The sequence below is a fragment of the Schistosoma haematobium genome, chromosome 1, assembly GCF_000699445.3.
Source record: "Schistosoma haematobium chromosome 1, whole genome shotgun sequence".
In the NCBI taxonomy this organism is placed as follows: domain Eukaryota; kingdom Metazoa; phylum Platyhelminthes; class Trematoda; order Strigeidida; family Schistosomatidae; genus Schistosoma; species Schistosoma haematobium.
The window spans coordinates 56,254,193-56,278,208 of record NC_067196.1 but is presented as its reverse complement, the minus strand read 5'-3'; the positions used below and the strand labels follow the sequence as shown (position 1 = coordinate 56,278,208).

General features: G+C 31.6%; 1 protein-coding gene across 1 annotated transcript in view; it reads left to right on the top strand.

The window, feature by feature from the left end:
• Nucleotides 1–16,478, top strand: part of MS3_00001669 (uncharacterized protein) — a 153,542-nt gene extending 137,064 nt beyond the window's left edge. The window contains exons 13-18 of the mRNA XM_051209139.1: nucleotides 664–808; nucleotides 1,707–2,037; nucleotides 3,924–4,086; nucleotides 5,290–5,401; nucleotides 6,294–7,772; nucleotides 10,357–16,478. The gene's annotated coding sequence lies outside the window, so the exon portion shown is untranslated. The remainder of the gene's footprint in view (nucleotides 1–663; nucleotides 809–1,706; nucleotides 2,038–3,923; nucleotides 4,087–5,289; nucleotides 5,402–6,293; nucleotides 7,773–10,356) is intronic.
• The last annotated feature ends 7,538 nt before the right edge of the window (nucleotides 16,479–24,016 follow it).

Sequence of the window (24,016 nt, the reverse complement as noted above, 5' to 3'; positions counted from 1 at the left end):
AGAAACAAGTTGATAAACTTAGTGACTGACCGAAGCAACAGAGAATTCAACGTGAATATGACACTTCTAATTACCGTCCAACGTACTAGAACTTGAAAGAAAATTTACATAAAAACGTCATTTGAAAAAGCAAATTACATGATGATATTAGGAGTTTTAATGTTCTAAAAAAATTAAATGTTTAGCACCATAAATTCGTTGATGCAAACCTGAAACTATGTCTTTGAGATTTTCGCATCTCGTGTACACTAGTAGAAATGTAGTGGACGAAAACTCAGTTACGGTAAACCAATGCACTGTTTTATGCAAAATTACACAGTCCCTCTGTAAAATATGAAAATCATACATCATTTGCATGTCTTCCTTGAGCTGTCCTTTACATACTCCACCATTCTTCCGATTCTGTTGTTATTCCTCTCGCTTCATGCTTTCATTCCTCTTCCCTTCATCTCAATCTTATGCTGGTAAGCATTTTACATCCTATTCCTACTACATATTACATATTACCCATACCCGTCTGCACAAGTAGTACCCACCACTCGAATTCTTGCATTTGAATTCATGAAATTATAAACATCATATTGCATCATATTGTTCGGTAACAAATGTATATAAAATTAGTAAATTATCTTTTTTATTGATTCCTGTTTCATTTCATTTTAGCCGTTGCGTTTAGATGTACGAACTCCAGTTGTGTTGAAGTCATTTGATTTTAATGAATGCTCGAAATTGTTCAATGTTATTGATCAACAGTGTGTGAATCAGATTGAAGTACAAGTTTCCAAATTAGCTGAGGCAATTAATCTAGGTAAATTTTATACTTCACCGTCTCACTTGCATACGGTTTGCTTATCAAATCAGTTGTTCTTTTTGTATGGACCTATTATGATTCTCAGTGGAGGTTCATAAATGATATCTTTTGGTGGGTTGGCAAAGTGTCATATACACTTTTGTTTGATTTTAAAACTGATACCTCACTGTGTATATGATATACTTTCTACCATAGATTAGACGAACTATTGTTATCTTTTCTTTAATAAATGTAGTTTAATTCACTATAGATTTTGTTACTTTTGGACGATCTGAACTATGCTCACTTTCCTAATAATGAACAGTATCATAACCCTAAGAGTTTTTAAGTCACTTAGAGTTTGGGAAAAAAGATGCATTGATCAAAGCTTCCATACCGTATCGTCGTGACTAGATGAAACTTAACAAGGTGAATAGCAATGAAGTCAAAATAACTGTAGTAACAGTGATAGAAAGATTATGTGTTGAAAACATGTTACGAAAATGCAGGATTAAGTAGTTTGTATGAAGGAATAGTTAAACTGAAGAGTGAATGGATCTGTGCCACTATGATCGATCCCGAATTTAAACTATTTAGTGTGATTATAGCATAGACTCTCATCAGATAGTTTTCATTTACCACTATACGTTAGGGCGATAGCCAATGTCATCGTGTACGTTTTTCATATCTTAGTTCAGACATTCTATTACTTTCTCCTATTTTCTATCTAGCCACTAATACACAGTTTAAATGTAATTAAAATCCAGCTTCTAAACTCCACTCTTTAGTTTGTTTTGCTTTATATCCTACCTTAAAGGAAATGTACTTTACAGACTTTATTCATATTACTCACCTTTAGCTATCACTGAAAATTATTGTCTTTATATTTGATTGTACGTTTTTTCCTTTTAACCAGGTATGGATACATGGTGTCTTTCTGAGCCAATTGATTTCGTTCTGTTTCGTAATAAAGAAGAAGAATTAGCATGTTTCGAATCGCGTCTAAGTAGTTACCTTGATGCATTGCATCAACTGTTTACCGGAAGTTGTACAGATAATCCAATTGCTCTTAGCATATGTCGATTGCCAAACACATCTGGATCAGTTACATATGAACAAATTACTCAGGCGATTACTACTTGTTTGGTTACAGCTCACCGGTATTATTCCATGTCTCAGATATCAAGTGCAGATTATCCTGAAACTAGAGATTCTGGACATTCTATTAGACATAGTCTTTTTGCAAGGTATGTTACTAGTGCCCAGTGTAAAATCGAGAAGTTGAGTTTAAAACTACCAATAACATTAAGGATCTTTTTGTTTTACGCGTGACTTATCAATCTAAAGAAAAATTCATAAATATTCTGGTTAGAATACCCTGTAAACATGATGATTTTGTAATTTCAATATGGGATTTAAGTGAGAAAAGTATACAAAGCGGCTCTCCGATTTACAGTTATTTCTTCTTTTTGGTTAAATTATTTCGAGTGCGTTACGTGAATTGCACGTAATTGGTATAATCTTGCGTATATATGAACCAATCGAGATTTCATCCTTAATCTTCTTCATTTCTACTGAAAACGCAAGCCTAATTTGATGTCCTTATATAGTGTAGTGTAAAGAGAAAGGTGAACAGTGTTTTTCTCATTCCCAATTAACTTGTTTTCATACAAATATTTGTACTGTAAAACTCAACTTGTGAATTCTATAGATATTGCAGAAAGAAATCTGATATGATGATGATAAATGATGGTACTGTAATACTTCTCTTATTCTTTAAACTGTCTTTTACATTTCAAAAAGAAGCATTCATTTCACTATCGCCATTCTTTATTGTTTTGTTAATAATTGTTGTCATAGAAAATACTCTATAGTTTTCTTTCATATTTCGAGTAAGGGTTAAGAAAAATCACTCATGAAATTAATTCACTCCGATATAGTAGAGAATTTATTTAGGAGAATAGGTAGCAGATCAATATTGAAATATCAATTAATTAATTCCATCAGTTCTGAATAACAACCTTGAGACAATCGAACGGAATGCAGATGTACCTTGTTTTTACTGTTTGTTTTATTTGTAAAGTTACGTCGTATTTTTAGTTTGAGAAAAGTAAAAATGTAAAAACTGATCATTTGATTTTCATGCTGTGACATTTCTCCTTATTCGCTAAGTTTATTCACAAATAAAAGTCAAACTAGAAATGAAATTATTTTATTATAAAAAAAGATCTCAACTACAAACTGATATCAACAATTGAGAGCTATTGAATAACTAACAAGTTGTTTTGTCTTGGTTTACGATCCAGCAGAATTTGTGATCCATCCAACTTTCAGTCTACTACACGTTTTTGTGGCAGTCACATTTATTATCAGACAACTGAAAATTGGATTTCCCTGATTTTAAATTATTCTTTTTCTGGTTAGCATTCATGGTATAGAGTACAATATTTATTTAGACCCATCAGTGATTTACTCCTTAAATATCAACTTTAGTTTCAAGGACCTTGAAACTAGTCATTAGTATGCATGCAATTATTATTAACTGATACTATGTAGATTGTTGTATGAATATATTTTTATGGTAGTTCTGGTAACAAACTATTATCAACCATACAATTACTTCAAAACAGAAAATATTGAGCAATTATTTTCATTTACTGATCAGTGCCCAGTGCCATGTTTGTCTGGTCCTTTACTACTGTTTCAATTCTGTCCATTAAGTTACAATATGGCTATTAGTTTGAGCGACTCAACGTCACCTGCTCTATGTTTTGTTGTTAGGTTTTTAGATCGATAGAATTCGATCCACAAATACATCAGCTTCTACTTCAAGATCAATCAATGTAAATATCTCAGTCCTACATGATAAGGTCAGTCGTAGCCCAGATGGCTCATTGGTCATGTCTTAGACTGTGGGATTGAGTAACCTGTGTTCGAATCCATTCAACAGCTCTATTTCCCGTATATCTTTCTGATAAGTTTTAACTAGCGTGGAACATTGGTCCAGGCTTTCCTGTCAATTATATTCAACTAGATACTTTAAAAAGTATCTGATTTTAACCCTCTTAGTCCCATATATTTTACACACGAACTGTTGATGATGTTTTTCTTTTTTTTTTTTAAACAAAATCAGGTCTTTTGAAAATTTAACTACATCCGCATTGGGTTTAGGTAGTGTATCAGGTAGCATTGGAAGTGGGCTGTCATCTGCTGGTTCACATTTATGGACAAAATTAACTCCATATTGTGCTAAATCAAAACAAAAATCACATTCTTTGCTCAATCGTAAAAGTAAAGTGAGTAACATGTTGATTATTACAAACGTTTGTTATTTTTATTTCTATTTTTTCATAAGAGTCTCTGACTTTTGTTTTTCATTAACTTTCTTACCCTAAAACGGAATAGAGACTTGATGTTCAGTTTCATGTATTTCAATTAATGGTAGATATATTATATAACATTCTCTGATGTCAAATATAAAACTGATTTTTTAAAACTTGGAAATGAATTACATTGCAAAATATGCTCCTTTTTTTAATCGATTAGGTTATTGAGATCACTTTGTCAGGACATTATACACGAATACATGGTAATATAGAAAAATCATACCGTAACTAAGTACTCACAGTGTAATATGAGAACTAGTCAAATGTTTCCAGTTATATATTCGTTCTAGACTGTTAATTTATTATAGAACACATCGTTATTCACTGAATACATACACAGTGACTTTACAGTTTAGAAAGTTATAAAATCTTTTACACTAAAGATAGGTCATTGTGAGCTAAATATATTTAGTTGATTCTCTATTTATCAATACATATGATATCAATATACATGATTAATTAAGTTAAAATCGAATACATCTGTTAGTGACAGATATTCGTATCATAATTGGTTTGTATCAATGGCTAATTGAGATCAGTGAATTCATATCACTAGTTTCTAGTCTAAATGGTAATTTATTAACTGCTAGATCTTGAGATTTAAGATTTGTTCCCTCATACCGTCATGTATGTACACTAATGTTGATGCAACAATCATTCAGTTCTCATTAACTCTTTAGTATTAAATTATCCTCTATGCCTTACATTTTTAAATTTGACCATGTCATTTTAACAGTGTTTTTTTCCGACTAGATAGTGAATAAATAATAACAAAGCAATTACTAAAGGATATTTTACTTGAATCCAAGATATGTTGTTGTTATTGTGGTCGTCAAAATTTCTAATTTGACCATATTTAATCAATTTTTGAAATATTAATAACTTTTTGGAGAATACAGTTTAAATTAAGTCGAAATGATTTGCCTATGAAGAAAATTCTAGCATAGTAAACAGTTTGACCATTATAATACCTAAAAATACTGATATTTGGTTAACATCATCGAACATTTTGTTATTGTCCAATAACTTTCATATAATCAAATTATTATTTGAATTAGTTCTTAATGAATGTCATGTATTTGTTTTCTCTGGAAAAAACCAATACGATTTTAGTGGTCTCACAAAGGTCATTTATTTTATGAATACACGTACGAACGTATTGTTGATTGTGGTGTATGTGGATTTTTATTATGGGGACTCAATTCACAAGGTTTCAATTGTAATAGTAAGTTAAATTTTTTCCACGCATCAAATATAGCTATACTACTATTGAAGTTTGTTAAGTTGTATTCGTCCATTTCTATGAACGAACATTTTTTTAGTTTCAGATAGTCGACAGAAGATCGGGCACCTAGGTTTCATGTTACTTGGCACTCATCAACTAGGCGTGTATGTTCTAAATCACCAGTCAGTTTAAGTGTCACAATCGTACAGAGGATCAACCGCTATCCGAATTGATCAGGGGTAACGTTTCAAATCGTGAGAGCGTCAGTTTCCTCAAAACAGAAAGTATGTCTTGCTGACTGGTGTCAAATATCTCAAAACTTACCTACTGACTACCTCCAGTCGCCAAACTTCAAAATATAATGTGGTCAGTGTTGAGTCGCTTAGACTAGTGACCATATTGTAAATTGGTTAACTGTTCTAGTTCAGCATTAAAGGACTAGATAAACATGACATTACTTACTACTCAGTGATCAATCAACTTAATGAATTACAAATTATTTGAACTCATTCTTCTGTATTTGAGATTAAACTAAGCAAATTATCTCATTCCATAATTTTCACCAAAAACAAATATCGGTGAATAAAGAATCATACTTTGTAGCTCCGAATCGACCCATTAAAAACTTATTATATCAAAGAGAGTATATGTCAATACAGAGTGCATTGACTTTTATTTAATTACTAAGTTATATACTAATGAAATAATTCTTATCACTCATTATCGTTATTTGATATATCCATTCAACTTATAATTCACCTGATAACGATAAATACTTTTCAAAATCATTATTTCAATGGTTTCATATTGTTTCAAGGTTGTAGATAAGTTTCTCCAATGTTTTCTTAATGTCCAACTATGATTAAGACAGTTTTTTTCTTTCACTTTGTAGATTGTGATCTATTTATACACTTAAAATGTAAAAATGGTATTCGAGATCATTGTAGTAGAGAAGGACGTAGAACAACTGGCGTCACGTCTGCAAATGTTTTAGGCGGTATACTTGGTAGTATACCAAATCTCACAATTGATACACATGTTCCAGGTAACACACCGAACCAAACGAATGAATCATGCAATAAAGTTCCCTTAAATCCCAGTCAAATTGGTTCGAGTGATTTTATCCATCACGGCAAGTTGTTTATAATTTTTATAGGTGTTGTGGCTTTTTTTCTCCGTTTGGTTGATTGGAAAATTTAATGGGAACATTCACCAAAGTAATACTAACTGATTTTATCATTGAATTTAGTGTCATATTCACTTAACTTAATAGTTCAACATTATGTTGAACAGTGTATCTCAAACAGTTCGAAGTATTCTGAATGTTACCATGGAGTTGCATAACAAAACAGAATTACAAACTTACGAGAGTCATTTGGGTATTTTGGGCATCAGCAGTTTGGAAGTAAATTATCTTAATTCCAGAGAGAGTATACACTTCTTGGATTTGTTCTTTGCAGGTCTATTATTCTGTTGAGTACCAACAGAAAGCGGAACGTAAAAAATGAATTTAAGGATAATTTTCTTCCGTTTTTTACGCGACACTTCTCAATTTTGTTGATTCTGTTCATATGTGTTATACCATTACAACGTGTAGTGTGTTACCAACAAATCTAGATAAGAAGATTAATGAAAGATACAGATTTAGTTACAATTATCCATAGTTTCGTACAGTGTTCTCAGTTGTGAAGCATAATGTAAAGATACACAATCTCTATCGAGGAAAGCTTCTATACAGACTTGGTTTTCTCATTTTATTCAGGGAGAAGAGAATAAGTGAATCGAAACACTTTTATCCATTGTATTGTGTTTGGATTTGCAAATAACTAACGTAATACATTAACGTATCACTTATCATGGACTCAAAAGGGTAACAAAGTGTTTTGTTGATATTATCCACTGTTTGACGTCATAGCCTAACACTTCAATATACTGTGTTACAGATCCATAGAATAATTGTGATTTCTAACTATTAATTCTTGTCGACTAATTATGATATATCGTCCATAGTAATCATTCATTTTCTGTTTGAAGCCTCTTTAACTTGTTACTGATTTCCTAAGTTAAATTTTACTTTGTTATCATATCATATGATATTCACTATATTTTTATGTTTATTAATTAAAATTTCTTTTTTATTCTGTTTTCTCTTTGCATTCTTTTCTTCATCATAATTAAAATTGATTCGTGCACTAATGATTAACAACGCCTGCTATAATATAAATGCGTATTGTCACTAATTAATAATACTAAATTACAGGTTGTTCTATTCATCGACGTTGTGATTCTGATACACGTCATAAACAAAAGAAAGCTAATACATTAAAAGATTTTCACCTCTTACCCTCATTTCTTCATCGTAACAACAATGGTATTTAAATAATTAATTTTGTTAGTAATTATTTTCATTTTTGCTTATCTAAAAATACATTAACACACATGTTTATCGGTAATTTCGGAGAAATGTTTATTTCTACTATTATGTTGCGTTACCTTTTTACCCTTTTAGAAATTTTCATATTTATCAGAAGGGGAGATAATATCAAAAACTGTTGAGTAGTTTTCACTCTTATGAAGCACATAAGTAAATCAATAATATGTGTAGTATGAATAGTTTAGTTCATTTGACATATATATATGCTTGAACAGCGAAGAAATTTTACTAACACTAATAGTGTGTTCACCATAAAACTGTCATTTTTGGTATCAAAAACTTGGTTAGAACAAAGAATAAGCAACCGAAAATCCATCTGCTTAGGACGTAGGCTTCCGAAGTCTTTTTAACGTTAGTAGTGATTATCTGCCTTATTTGGTATATAATGCAAAGAGCCATTCTACAACTCAGCAAAGTGAAGTTTCCAGAACGATAAGTCATGTATATTTAGTTAACAGAAATGGAGTCTAATAACCTTGTAGTTTGTTTTAATGATACATTATTTCTTTCCAGATGATTTTGACATATCTGAAATTTTCACTGTGTAAAAAGTTTAGTTAACTCAGTGTAGAATCATCTTTTTGTTTAAAGCATTTAAAAGTCACTTGTGATCCTATATTACCTAAAATCACTGTTAATTTATCTAGGAGACATTTCTGTAATCATATGAGTTCACCATATCCTTAGTATACATCAAGATGTTAACATTAACAACAAACTAACTTTATGTGAATGGTAACTTTGTTAAATTTGAAATGTTTTGTTTTTCTTAAATTAACATAATTTTATGGATAGCCACTTATTCTAATCAAATTTTAACGAAATCTTTCTGTGTTGATTAATTTTACATTTTGTTTTCTTTTTTATTCTCGTCATGTTGTTTTGCTTTCTTTTTTCCTCAAGTTGTTTTAATATTTGTATTTATCAATGATTGATAGGGTATCAAATACTTTTTTAATACACATTCATATTTATCACTAAGAAACTTCTGTGTACATATTCATTGTACAGTGAGTGTAACAAGGTTTCTTTTTATAGAAAAAAAAGAAAACAAATTAAGTCGCATTGTATGATATTTGCTACTCAACGTAGTTTGATGAGAACAATTCATACATTCACAATTAAAATAATTAATAATGGAGAATGTTGATTATCCTCTCAATATCTCCCTCTCATCAAATGCTGTTGTTGATACATTCTATCACTTTACTGATTTCAGTGTGAAGACTAAAAAAAACTTATTATCTATGTGATCGGTTTGTAATTTTAACAATATCAGTTGTAATTATTTTAAATGTTTTACTATTAATCTATATTGCAATTTTGAAGTACTCTACTTATATACACTAAAGGGACATAACTGAATTGAGTGATTAATCAATGTTTAGTTTCCCGTATAATACTGTCTTGATCTTAATTATCACGTTAATTAACAGCGCAATGAAAGAGAATCTGAGAAGGAAGATAGACATAACACTAATTTTTTTCTCGTGTTTTGATCGATTTTTGATTCTTATTTCTCATTGTTCTAAAACCACGAACTTTCAACAAGAAGTCTAAGTGTGTCAACTCTGTTCAAACTAACAATTAATGTTTTCATTAATCGACTCTGAATCATGCACTTTGTCGCACTGGTATCAGTTGTAGTGGAGTTTCATTCTATCCAGTTTACTGAATCAATGTAAACACTGAGTAGATATGTGTCATTATTTCTGTCAACGTTTGGTTTGAAAGTAAAAGGTAGACTGGACAAATAATTAAACAATTTAGATCAGTTACTTCTAACTTACTGCTTTTACAAAGCAATCATGCTAAACACTTTATATGATTATTGGTTTTCTGTATTATTATTTCACAATTAAAACTAATTATATTTCCTTGATCACCTACGTACCTATCATTTTGTTTGCACGAAAAAAGCAATCGGATTACTTACATACTATCACTTTTTATGTCTATCCAATACACATACCACACTGTTGTTGTTGTTATCGTCATCTTCAGGTCAATAAAACAACGAAATATATCTGGCGAAATTGAGGCCAATGGCAAAAAGTATGTAATAAAAAACATACTGTTTCTATTATCTTCAAAAACCAATAAAGGATAACATGGAATTTACCTCAATTATTTTAAACATTTCCTCTGTTCTGTTATTCTTTTGAGCGGTTAATATATTTCATTATTTTATTCTACCTATAAGCAGTATAAAATATTTATTCTCTTCAGACTTTTTTGGCTGTAGGGCTACCTGAAGATTGTTTTGTTTATCTGAAACAAACGAAAATAGAAACTTTCCGCTATCATTCATCAAGAATTGTATCAGAAGATAGAGAGTCTCCACATAATAGTGTATATTGTGTAGATTGTTATACAACTTCCGGGGTCTGCTTTTCGTTGCTAATCTAACTAGTCGTTTTTAAGGTTGATCTATTTTCGTTGCATTTTTTTCGTTATTGAGTTTGTGTTATTTATTTGTTATAATTATTAAATTGTTTGTATTTTTTCCATATACATTCAGCTAACTCAGTTGATAATCCACTCGACGCTGTTGCATCACTAGACGAGACAATTAATTCATCTTGTCAAGATAGTACTTATAGTTCTGGGTTGAATGAAACTTCTTCAATATCAGGTAATGGGGGTGGTGACACATCTATCAACTTTCCTTCACCAGGATTATCTAAACGTGATTCCATTTCATCAATGTCAGTTGGATCCACATGTCAAACTCCTGTGGATTCTTATTTACAATCTGGTATTGGTCAAACAGACAAAATTAAATCGAATGGAGAGGAATGTGGGATTATGGGCAATGATTCGCGTAGGTTGAAAATCTAGTAGTTTTTTATCACTTTAAATGTAAAGTGTGTAGAAGTTAATAGAGTAAATCCCAATTATCATACATATTTATTATAGTAAGTAGTTTTATTGAACTGATTTAAATACAAACTCAAAAGGTCCCATTTTTCTAAGTTATTTGTAATTCTTCCTTCCTTTTCATATTGATTCTTCTTTCCGTATAGTTTGTGTATTATGATCGATCGAAGCTCATTCACTAGATATGATGTTTTATGTCTATCATGCCTCCTGTTTACCATTCAGATACAAATACTTCCAGTAACTCTTAAACAGTGTTGCTTTATCATTCGTTGAATATTTCAGATACTTCAAAATTTTCCATTTTATGGTAAATAATACAAATTTATTTATTATTTAGTGATCTCGGTTTTCTGTTCTGATTCACTTTAATGTTATTTAAGATTGTTTGAAATAGATAATAATTGGACGGATAAATTGAGGATTTCTCTTCTTAAATATTTAACCAGTCTGTGCATTTAATTCCTCTGTTTCATTCGTTAATCACAACTTTCTATTATTCTGTTTTTGTTGGGTCCTACGTTTAGCTTAATGATTTTCCACTCTTTTGCTTTTCACCTTAATTGTCAACTTGGACTGAATGCCTTTGTACCGAATCTTGCGCTGTCTATCTCTTAAACTTTACGAGAGTTGATGGTTTTCCACCTTTTTCTTTGTCAGTGGTTATCAACTAAATAATTATATATTTCATTTGTTTCACCTTTTCTCCTCTCTCTCTGGGTTATGTTTCGGTTAAAATTTGAGTGTAGTTCCTCATAGAGTTGGATAACAAAATCCAGTTTTTTACACTAATATAATGTTTATGCATGACGATCTGTAATTTTGAACTCGTTCTAATAATTACTTAAATTTTCTTGACTGAGTTTGTGAGCTTTTTGAGGTACATGGTATATATATAACTTCACCGTACACTTTCTCACTGTTTCTTTATCTGACACTGATTTGTAATAAAAAGTATCTTCAATAAGATTTTGAGTAAACCATCTTCGGTAATTACCTTGTTTCTTTATTATATTTTTGGTGTGTGTAAAAGTTTTACACTATAAAACAATTTTTTAAAGGGGGAGATATGACAGTAGTTCAAACAAAGACGAAATCATAATGAATAATAATTTGTTCATACATTTTTTTATTAATGATTATTTAGTCTGAACGATAAAGTCAGTTTTTAAAATAAGTGGTAATAATTCGCAATTTGAAAAATAACCCTAACAGTTTTTTCTCATGAAATATTATTCCTTGTAGTATCTAATCAATTTATTTGTTTGACCACATAAATATTGATACAAAGGGGCACTGAATACATATGCGCCACACAGGTCACTTGGTTTGTTTGTGGACTATGATACTGCCCAGGTGCCTAGATCGAATCAGATGAATTTCTTAGGGGTCACACCAGGAGCCTCTGACCTTAAGGTCTGATCCAAAAGGCAGTGGAGCAACGTTAGGAGATGCAGTCCCATGGTATCCGGTGACCAATAATTGATACATACGCCGTTTATTCCCTCAGTATCCTGGAGTCCATGTGCACCATCGGTTTGGAATCAGGGTTTTCCAACTCCCTTAAATGGATTCTCCATATCCACCATTCCGGTTAAAGCTCCGGACATTCGCTTTTGACCCTCTCAATTTCGTAAACCATACCTCCGCTGCAGGAAGGCGGACTTTTGTGGTAGTGGCTGTATACGCGTGACCATGTGAGAGCATTTCGAGAGGGAGAGCTAAATTTCCCCACCCTCGGCTGTACCACGGCTTTAGGGGGTCCAATCAATGGATAACATTTGACTACATTCATCCAGCCAGTTAAGTGCATGACAAGCAGTATAATACGTAGTTGTGTATACTTTTCAAAAGTCCTGAATCCTAGAGAAAAATAACAAAGACAGGTCCAACACTGAACAAAAGTTTGACGAAAATTAATCTGTACTTTTTTATAATATTGAGCACATTCATTCTCGTGAAAAAATAAAATAAATAAATTTACACATTTGTTTTCAACCATCTCTCAAATTATTAGCGTTCTATGGGTGAATCAATACTGAATTGATGCTAATATAATTAAAATAACCCATTGTGGCATCGAATTCCGCGAAGAAAATTTTCTTTTCAATAAAATCATTTACTTAAGCTGTACATTCATATTTACAATTGTGTGGTGAATATATGTTTGTAAAAGTATAGTTAAGATTGTATCATAAAGTGATTCGAGGCTCTGAATATCAAATGAGGTTACGTTATAATTAGAGGTTTAAAGAAGAATAGAAGGATGAAAATAATTTACGGATCAAAATTATGAAATATAATTGTCCGTTTGACAGATATGAAGACAAAATGAGAAACATGAAAGCTGAATAATAATCATGGAAAATTGTTAAAGTGTAATAATAACTAATTACGGTTTAAAATTACAAAATGCTAATTTAAGGAAAAACAAGACGAAAACACATTACAGAAAGGAATTAGGGTGAGAAGTTGGACGTATCATATTTGCACGCAGAGTTCGGGCTTAAATTGGTTGATCGTCAACGCAGCGCATAAGTTTTTGATTCGTTTATTATTATTTATTTATTTCATCACATAGATATTGGCACAAAGAGGCACCAAATACATATGCGCCACATAAATCTCATTTGATATGTGTGAGGGCTGTGATATTGCCCGGGTGCCGAAGCAGATGGTTTTCTTAGGGGGCCACACCCGGAGCCTTCGACCTGAAGGTCTGACCCACAAGGCAGTGGAGCATCGTGAGGAGATGCATTCCCATGGAAGCCGGTGACCAACAATTGGTTCATACTCCATTTGTTCCCTCAAGATACCGGAGCCCATGTGCACCGTTGGTTTGGAATCCGGTTAAAGCGCCGGACATTGGCTTTTCGTCCTCTCATTTTCGTAAACAACACCCCCACCACGAGAAGGCAGTGAGTAGGACTTCCCTGGCAGAGGCTATATACGCGTGGCCATGTGAGAGCATTTCGAGAGGGAGAGCAGACTCTCCCCACTCTTGGCCGTACCAGGGCATTTGGGACAACTGATTGATGTTAGACCACCATTGGAAACCTGGAAGTACTGGACGGCCGTTTCATCCGATTGTGGGACTCCTCGACAGTGTGTATTCACGATCCCGCTCGCGGGATTCGAACCCAGGGCCTATCGGTCTCGCGCGCGAACGCTTAACCTGCTGGACCATTGATTCGACCTCCGTTCGATCCAGTTCCTTTGATTGTGTAGATTATGTTAAAGGAAATTCCTTTCAAAGTGATGTATCCAGAGTTGCTTAGATGCTTCCGTTATGAACTGGTAACTGTTTGCATTCTCCTTTTAAAAGCTTATTATAAACATATATTTACCATACAACTATAAATACGAATGTACAGCTTGAGTAAATGATTTCATCGGAAAGAAACTTTTCTTCGCTGAATTCTCTTTATTTTAATTCAGAGATGATCATGTCTATACTTAACATTGAAAGAGTATCCTTTCAATGATGTACTTCCAATACACAACCTTAGTATATATATATATATATATATTCATTTATTCTATGAGATGTGATAAAGTCAATTAATTTTTTGTTTATACTGTTTTTTTACTTTTCAATTTGCACATGGGCACACCTTCATTTAAACGTGTTTATACATCTATACTTTCTGTACCTATCTACAAAAAATATCGTTTCGATGGTATTCGTGATCTGGTTTTCGTACACGCTCACATTATTATTGGCTAATTTTTTCTCTACTATCTGCCGCGTTTGTGGTGTTATATTCTTTATTATAAAATGATTATCACGTAATTACGGCTTTATAATCATTCATATTTGTGGAATTGCTGATGATATTTTTGGTGTATACGCGAACACACATCAATCTGTGCATACTTACATAAACTGTTTGTTATTGCATTTAACGTTGGCCATTTTGATCATAATTGTTCATTATCTTCTATTTTTATCATTTATATTTTTTTATTCGGTGTACTTCATGCCATATTCCTGTTTACTTTCATAAATCTAACATTTGTGTGCTCAATTTTACTCTCTTTTTGTGTGTTTAACGGCTGTTGTGATGTTTTTTAATATTTTTTTCAAATAATAAAAATTGCACTTAATCATTCTACTGTGTTATTTTCATCTGAAGATATTAAAGTTCCATTGGATTCGAGATCATCATCACGTCGTCGCTTAAGTATAACAGTTAAACAAGGTTAATTTTTTTTTAGTTTATCTATCCTCTGTTTCTCCTCAAATGATATTGAAATTAATCAACTTATTATAAGTTTTAAATTTTCGATGTGTTATCATAAAAAAGTAAATTATTAATGGGCTATTATTTTGATGACTGTCCTAATTGGATTCTTTCTTCTGTTCTCCTTTCTTCAGTGTTCATTCCATTGATTGTTATTTGTCTTGTTTATAGTGTAACTTGGATTCATTCTACGTCAAATTATTCAAATGTTGGACTTTTATGGACTAAATTAAGTTTCGCTCCATTTCATTTCTTCATGTTTGTTAGCTAGAGATAAGGAATGCTACACCTTGTTCGAGCTGTTTATTTTAATGAATCAGATTGCATACAGGTTTTTGATTATTACTGTACACTGAATTAATACATCAGTTATAATTAGACAAGTTGCCGATAGTTGACCCAACGTTATACAAAGAACATATCATCTCCATAGTACAGATGTTGATCATTTGAATTTTGACAAATTATCATGTATTTGTAGGTATCAATGCCAACGTTGAATTTGATAGTTTCAAATAAATTAAGCATTATGTAGGAAGCTAATAATAAATATATTTTTTGTGGTCTTATTTACTTTATACGATTTAAGCATGTGTTAATTTAATTCGGCTATTTATTTACTTTGAAGAGGTGGCTTACATTAAGTCGCGAAACTTCAGAAAAATACAATTTTACTACTCATCGGGTTATAACAACAAAAAATATATTCATTATTGTTGAGTCGGCTTTCCGAGAACTGCAACGGAGCCGAAGAATTCTAGCCAATCAGAACATGTGTACGACATACAAATCAAATCCATAAGGACAAAAGAACGATGCAGACTCGAAATAACCTGAAGGAGTTTCCGTTAGAGTTAATCTTAGATACACCAATGCTATATATGCTCTAGGACACCGAAAAGAATCCTCGGACAAGGAAGACAACAAGAATAATGGGACGCCGCCGCAACCCAGTTGCCAACTACAAGTACATCCTAGAAAGAAATCTTATTTGGGGGGTGTTGAGTCGGCTTTCCGAGAACTGCAACGAAGCCTCAAGAGGCCCTAAAGGAGCCGAAGAGTCCTAGCCAATCAGAGCATGATGGAGCTTTCTAGAATGTCAACGTGGCGTGCTACTATTGGTCAGTAGCATAATATTTCGTTTAGCGGGTTGTTCAAAAATATAATGTTGATTTAAGAAATGTTAACATCTATAAATACCCGTGTTTTTCTGTACAAAAATGAACCTTTGGAGTAAAGTGCTTTTCGCTTATTTTGCGCCTTTTCTCTCGAGTTCAGGTCGCTGCGTAGTTCTAGCTTGCGGGTTACCAGTATAGCTTAGGAACCCAATAAAGCGTTCAAATTAACAAGACTTATCAATTATCACTATATTTTTTTATTTGCTTATCATCTCTTTTCTTATCTATTTTAATTTATATACCTACAGTTGAAATATGTTGTGAGAATAGCGAAATAACTTTATTAAAAGTAGAAAAACTCAAGAATATGTGCTCATTTTGAGAGATATATTTACAAGAGGAACTATTTACTATTTGAATTATGATTCATTATTTTTATTAAGAATATTTTATACTTTCCACATTATCCATTATCATACTTCATAATTATAATTAATTTCATTATCTGTAGTTGACAAAATATTATTGATAAGGTTATAATTGAAATCAACCATTTCGGAAAATTGCTTTCAAAGAAAAATTGCCTGAAATACCATGTTGATCAACAGAATTATAGTATAGGATAAAAAAGAATTTGTTCATTATTACACTGTATAAATCTGTTTTATGTCTTACAATGTCGATCGTAACTGAAACAATGATCTTGTTCAATCTGTGATTGCTTTGTGTGCAAAAAAAGACAATTGCACACATACACACTAACACTTTTCCGACTGACAAGACGTACGACGATGATGATGGCAACAGTAACGACGAGTACAACGTTGTAAACAAGGTGGCTGTTTTGTGGAAGTTTACCAATGATATATATATATATATATATATATATATAGTTTTGATTTCCTATTAAAGACTTATTTTTGCTTCTATTGTTTTATATACTGCTTTTTTTATTGTACAAATTTCCGTTCATCTTTATTACTGATCTGTTTCTACTAATTGATTCGTAAATTTTATTTTATTTACTAATAATAACCATCAAATGTTTTCTAAACATCAATTTTACAAATGTCTATAATCCTGTTAATAACTTCGACGTGCAGTTACATATATAATATGCAGAACTAAATTTTAATCATGCGATTTTGTTCGTTTGCTTGTTTGTTCGTTTAATATTTTAGGAAACTTATTCTCATTTCAATTAAAGACTTTTCCAGTAATGGTTATATTTGTATTATCGATAACCTTCCTGTAGACACATTGTATCTGAAAGTTAGAGACATGAAGTTGTACTTGGTAAATGAGTAGTTACATAACATTCAAATTCTCAAATAAAACTCTTATCCCTTAATAAAAGAATTTATGTTACTCTCCCTATGTTTAAACCTGAATAATCAGACAGTTGAAACTATTGTCATTTATCTATTCATCTTTCATACTTTCTATTCTTTGTCAAACTGTTTTCATCTCTAAATATTCATTGTGATTTAATTCAACTATGGTTGACCTTTGAAACATGTCTTAGCAAATGATAGAAGTGAACCCAGTTGATTTCACTACAAATATTGTGTCCATTCATACTTCTTATATATTAACACAACGTAACTGATAAAATATTAATCTTTCCTTCATAAATAAATATTATTTTTCTTTACTGTCATTGTTTGACTTATCTTTTTCAAAAATTACCAACTTATTTTTCTATAGTTTCGAAGAATCAATAAATGAACCGTTTATAATTTTTTTGTTTAAACTTTCAGTAAATTAACAACGTTTAAATAAATTCATCGGTAATCCCATTGTAAAAAGCGTACAATAAAGTCTATTTATTTTTAATTATGTGTAACTCTCAGTAGTTATTTATTTATAATCTGGGATGAAATTTTCACGAAATATTAATATTAAAATTGCTATTTGTTACAGAACGTGTCAATATTCAGATGGTCGTATTAATTATTAAGGCAAATCCTAACGATAATCTCAATATAAGCTATAATGGTGGCTAGCAGTAGAATACAGGACACGCGTTTCAACCCATTCGAGACTCATCAGCTGTATGTGCCTGCATCCCAGAATTAATGTTCACTCCGGGGATGGAACCTGAATTCCCCTGCTAGCCATCGTTATCGTGTATCATTCTAGTGACTTGAAGCAATCCGCACAGAATACACATTTATCAATAAGAGACTGATCGATTGCAGTCCTAGACATCAATGAGAAGTTTCAAACAACCAATTTAAAAATGGGATAATCTCAATGTAATTATTTTCATGAGGTTAAACTACTTGTTAGTAATTATCAAGTTAATTTTTGAAGGACACAGTAAGGTCATGGGTGTACATATTTCCTATTTGCTTAAGTAAAATTGCACATTTTAACAATATATCAATGCGTAATTCCTCAGTATCATTATTAATCGAACCATTTATATATTGGGTGGCTTCTTTTAATTATCTATTAACCTAACTTTGAAATAGGTTTTTCATTTTGTCGATCTTCAGTACTAGTTTGTTTGGAAACTTTTTTGCAACGGAAAACTTTATCGAACATTGGGATGGGAAATTTTTTCAAAGATTTTCTCTTCAACTCTAATTCATACATCTTCGGTTTATCATTGATATGATTTTGGTTGTCCATACTAATTGCCTTTGTTTGGTATTTTATAATATAATAAATATATGTTTTATCTGTATATATTTATATTATATATACGTCAAATCAATTTTTGCGTTTCACATTCCATTCATATGCATTTCTGGATGACTCACAAAATTGTCTTTTATTTATTTGATTATCATACATTCCTTTATTGTCTGATTTGTTTCATCCTTTGGTTTTATGTTCATCTATTTGATATTTATTTCTTCTTTTCCGTACTTTTTTTTCTTTTTTAAACAAATGAAGGTTATGTAAAACAAATGAAAAATCTATACGAAGGAAGTGAAATCATTCAAGAAATAATTCCAACGTCTCGAAGGTGTGCTTTTTTACTAATTTATAGATCAATAATAACTTTCTCTTATTCATTCAATCATTTAATTACATGTGATTAATGTGTTTATTTTTTTTTAGAAAGGTATGATTTTGATTGTTTAATTATTTAACTCTTAATTAATGAATCAAAATCTGAAATCCACTTGACTCTGTTGTGTTTAATTAGATGGGTAAAATTATGAATTTTTAACCAACAAGTAGGCTTACCAAATCGATATTTAAGTATACTGCTTTGGTCGACATTTTATGTGTGTGTGTGCTATAGACAAAGAAAGTTATTCATACAAGTTGGTTGCCCTAATCAGAGTTCAACATGTATCAAGCGTACAATCCTCTGGTTTAAAGTTGAGTAGTCCAACTTTTATTCAACCCCTCAACTGACAGTCTCATTATAATAAATCTATCTTATGAACGAAAAATGATACTTCGACTTTTTTGTTTCCCAAGACCAATATAGATGTGAAGGAAATTATCTTCAATCTTAAATACCGTAATACCTAGCGTTGCAAATCGGTAGACAGCCAAATATGTATAATCCTGGGGTCAATTTCGATCTATAATGGATCAATTCAATAATATTGATTCATTGGTGCGACTAATGTGTTTGAATTGGCAAAGTTCTGTAAACAGTACTAATTGTAGCAATAATATATATGATGACATATTAGCTCTCTCGATAATATTATATGAATTATGTCAAGTTACATGTTGTCATTGTTGTTAGTGATTATGACTACTATATTACTCAAGTCTTTGTCCCAGTTAATACTTACCTAAATAATTTAGCCATCAAAATCTTTATATTGTTGAGTTGAAGTTACTTATGTCATTGTTTCCTTTTAATGTAAATGTTGTTTCACCATAAAAATACTTATCTTGCTGTTGATACAGGCATTCTTTTTGAGAAAATGGTATACAATAAGGCACAAGCCTACATATTGAAAATACTTATTTACAGCTATATTTTACAGATTACATCTTCTATATTTACTATTGTTGGTATTCTGTCTTAAGAATACTAGTGCCGTAATACTGGCGGATGCTTTTTTATCATTTCACGTTGTTTGTATTTTGAAGACTGTTTTATCTTCATTGAGTTATCAACTTGTTTCAATTCCTCGATTTTGTTTTATGTTTTAGTGATAGTGTCGTTTCGAATATTTCCTCAAATCTACCTACATCAAGTAGCTCAACAGGTCCTTGTGATCGTCCAGTCGAAACAACATCATCACCGTCTTCATCATCGTTAAGTAGTCCAGTTTCAAATATCAATGAGACTGTACGTGAATTAGTTACTACAGATTGGAGTGATGATCCAGAAATGATTGCAGGAGCAAGTTTTGAAGCAGCAGTTGAACTACGAGCTCAGTTTCCTAATTTTCAAATGCCTAGTAAAGTATGTATAAACACTGTTTTTCAATATTCATTGTCTTGACTTTAATTCAGTATTCTCTGTACAATGAGTTCAAACTAAGTGCGGGGATATTTTAGATTTACATTTCTATAATTTTTTATTTATAAATACGCTAGGCGGTTTCAAGTATCCTTCGTTTTCTTAACTACTCGAGGAGCTGAGTAATCTGCAGGTTTCAGTTCCACTACACCTGCCTCATCTTTGACAGCTGCGTAGTAGCACAAGCCCTCACACATATAATGTGATTCAGCCGAGTGCATTAATCTTTACTTGGTAGGTTGGACCGTCATCATTTGCCTTATATATTTTACAAATATGAAGAAATAACTAAAGATGGTTCAAAGATTCAAACTAAATACCGTTAGAATATATTTCCCACAACGTTTTTGACTGTATTTAGAGTCAGAAAACAACCAAAAAGGTACTAATTTTATAAATAGAGATCTTACTTGACTTGGTAGATCAAACAACTAACACATTAAAAAGAACCTCGTGTTGTTATGATAAGAGAGGAGATTGGCTTTTGCAGGTTAGCTTACATTTCAAGAATATGCCATGAAGTGAATACTAATCACTGTATATAGGACAGACGTCAACTATACTTGGTTTTCCATACTGATTGTACGGTATGTAGTGTGTAGTTATTAGTCAGTGATATACAATGTAAAACCTGACAGATATATACATCTTCTGAATTTACTACCATAACATTAGTACGGTAAGACAACATTTTTCCAATTCGAGATATTGTATTAGCAGTACCACTAGATGCAAGCAATTAACCATATTATAAATATTATCATTTGTCTCCTACACATTATTTCTCTCAAAATTATTTTATTTATCCTTTTTTGTTTTTATTTTTGGTCCATAATACGTACGTATGTCTAGTCTAGTCGCATTCTTTAACATGATTTGTTATCCGTTCATCACCATTCATAAATTATCCAAATAAATGAAACTCTCAAAATGTCACATAAATTTATTTCATTTAATATATCTAGATGAAATAGTAGAATTATGCAACAAATTTAAAATGTTTGTGACATTTTCATTTTTTTCGATATACACTAACCATCATCTTTACTTGTTATCATCAGCTTAGATTGTATAACGCAGTTATGTATAAGTAAAAACAACTGTTTCAATTAGTTATATATGAATATTTATTATGTATGATAAGTTGGCAAGAGGAACGAAGGGACTGTTCGCGTTTTTTTTTCATATTCTTTTTCATTTCTTTTAATATGATCTCTTTTTTTGTAACAAAAAGGGTCAAAAAAGTGAAGAGTATATTCGTACACTAGTTCTATTGGAATTTCATCAAAAAACTCAATATATGGTTCGCCATTTGAAACAATACGAGTATTTATTATTACGTCGTTGGCCTGTGGAACATGCAAAATTGGCTAAAATTTTATGCCTTGATCAAATTCCTATATTAATTGATCTTTTTCGTAGTCTCGTTACTTGTATTGACCAAACAAAAACCGAACAAGGTTATCGTGGTATGGCTGAAGCTGTTCTAGCCTGGTTAACTGATAATTCATCGGCTAATTTAAAAGTAAATAAACGTTATAAATTTTAAAAAATTATTACTGTAATTATCTGCTTTAAAAAATAATTGAAAATACTTATTTACAATGTACCAGTGGTCTGCACGTTGTTTGAATATGCTTGATAGTTTATACAACTGTTCACTCATTTCTACTTTTTTTTTCTTCGAGTAGAAATAAAATGAAATAACTATAGAACATTAAGTGATTTTTACACCCATTTTTTTCGATCACTGTAGATCCCAGGCTTGGTCCCTTTCTCTCTCGCCATATATATTTATATATTACTCTACTACACAGGTTATCTTCTCTCTAAACTAGTTTAGTTAGTTCAATGTAAATGTGACATATTTTATCGGAAAAAAAGCGTGATTTTGAAATCTGAGTACTGTAAGTGAAGAATAAATTAATTTCGTAATTACATTTTGTATCGATGATATTCACTGAATCCCTTACTCAGTAATGGCATGACCGTAATTTATGAATGACCTTTGAACGAATCTTAAGTGACCTTGAGGGATTTCAGCCAATCAGAAAAAAGTCGGTATGGAGTAAGAATATATTATACAAAACTAAAAAATTAGAGTGGATACACTTCTTTAACATGGTTTAAAAACTTTCCAATGTTAGAAAGAGGTTTTGTACTCATGCCACTGAACTGCTGAAGCCTCAGTAACATCTGCAAAGGTTGTAGCCAGTGTTAATGGTGCTTTTATTATCTAGTATACAACAATTATCACAATCTTAGTGTCAATCGGGGTCGAGCGGAAAAAGTCTCCGTTCTACTAGACGTTTTCCTCCAACATATATTACATCGAAATGCAACGTCGTAAGAATAGCCTACACACTGTCCAGAAGTCATTCGAAGACCACAATCTCTATTGAAGGAAGTTCTCGGTAGTCCAATCTGTTGTAGTTTCTCGACTATTACGTTTTCCTTGAAATCCTCTGTAAACCGATAACAAGTGAGCATTGGGCATTGAGATGGGCACCATGACCTTGGAATCACTCACTCGCTTCTGATTGGCTCGTCCATGAATTATAGTTTCGTCAAACAAGTGATTAAAACCAGGATGCATTAGACCGTTGTATCGTCCCGTCATGAGACTCCTCAGCAGTGCCCAATTATGATTCCATAAAGGATATAACAATCTTAACAAACCTTTTATATTGATAATTAGCATGTGCTCACAAAGGGCTTAATTTGGAAAAGTAATTCTTGGAGTTATAGTGAGTTGTAACTTGCGTAAAGCAGTTACCCATTGATGGCATTGAAAGACAATTTCTCATTACTGCCAATTGATTGAATTTTAACATATAAATCAATAGGTTCCGGCTGTTCAAAGATTAAGGACTCACCATGTGAACGAGGATCCTAGGTTTAATCCCCGGTAGAATCGTGGATGTACACTGTTGAGAAGTCTTTTACTAGGATGAAACAGTTGTTCAGTGCTTCCTGGTCTTCATTGATTGTCTAATATCAGTGCATGATGTTAATCATAAATGACTTGAATTTCTTCAGAATCCATTACCGCTAATCACCCTTCTTAAAACAATATTCAATAGTATTTTTCTAAATCGTTACAAATAATTTATAGGTTCAAGAGAATTCACCACAGTATTTGGTATTTTGTACTGGGAATTCCCTACTGTGCCAAAAGTTATGGTACTAAATAACGTGATTATTATTATTATTATTTTTATTCATGTTGTTTGTAATGTAAAAGTTTTCATACTTTTCATCTTCACAGACGTGGGCTCGTTATTGTCAAGCCCTTTCATGTTCAAATATGTTAGAAAGTGTTCGACATTCTGTTCGTGATTATGTACGCCGACATCCAGATATTGTACCTCTATTACAAACTAGGCATAATAAATTTGTCTTAATTGAAGGTTTAAAACAAATGCGAATTCTTTACTTTAATTTACCATTAATTGCAAATAATATTGCAAAAGATTTGGAAAAAAGAACTAA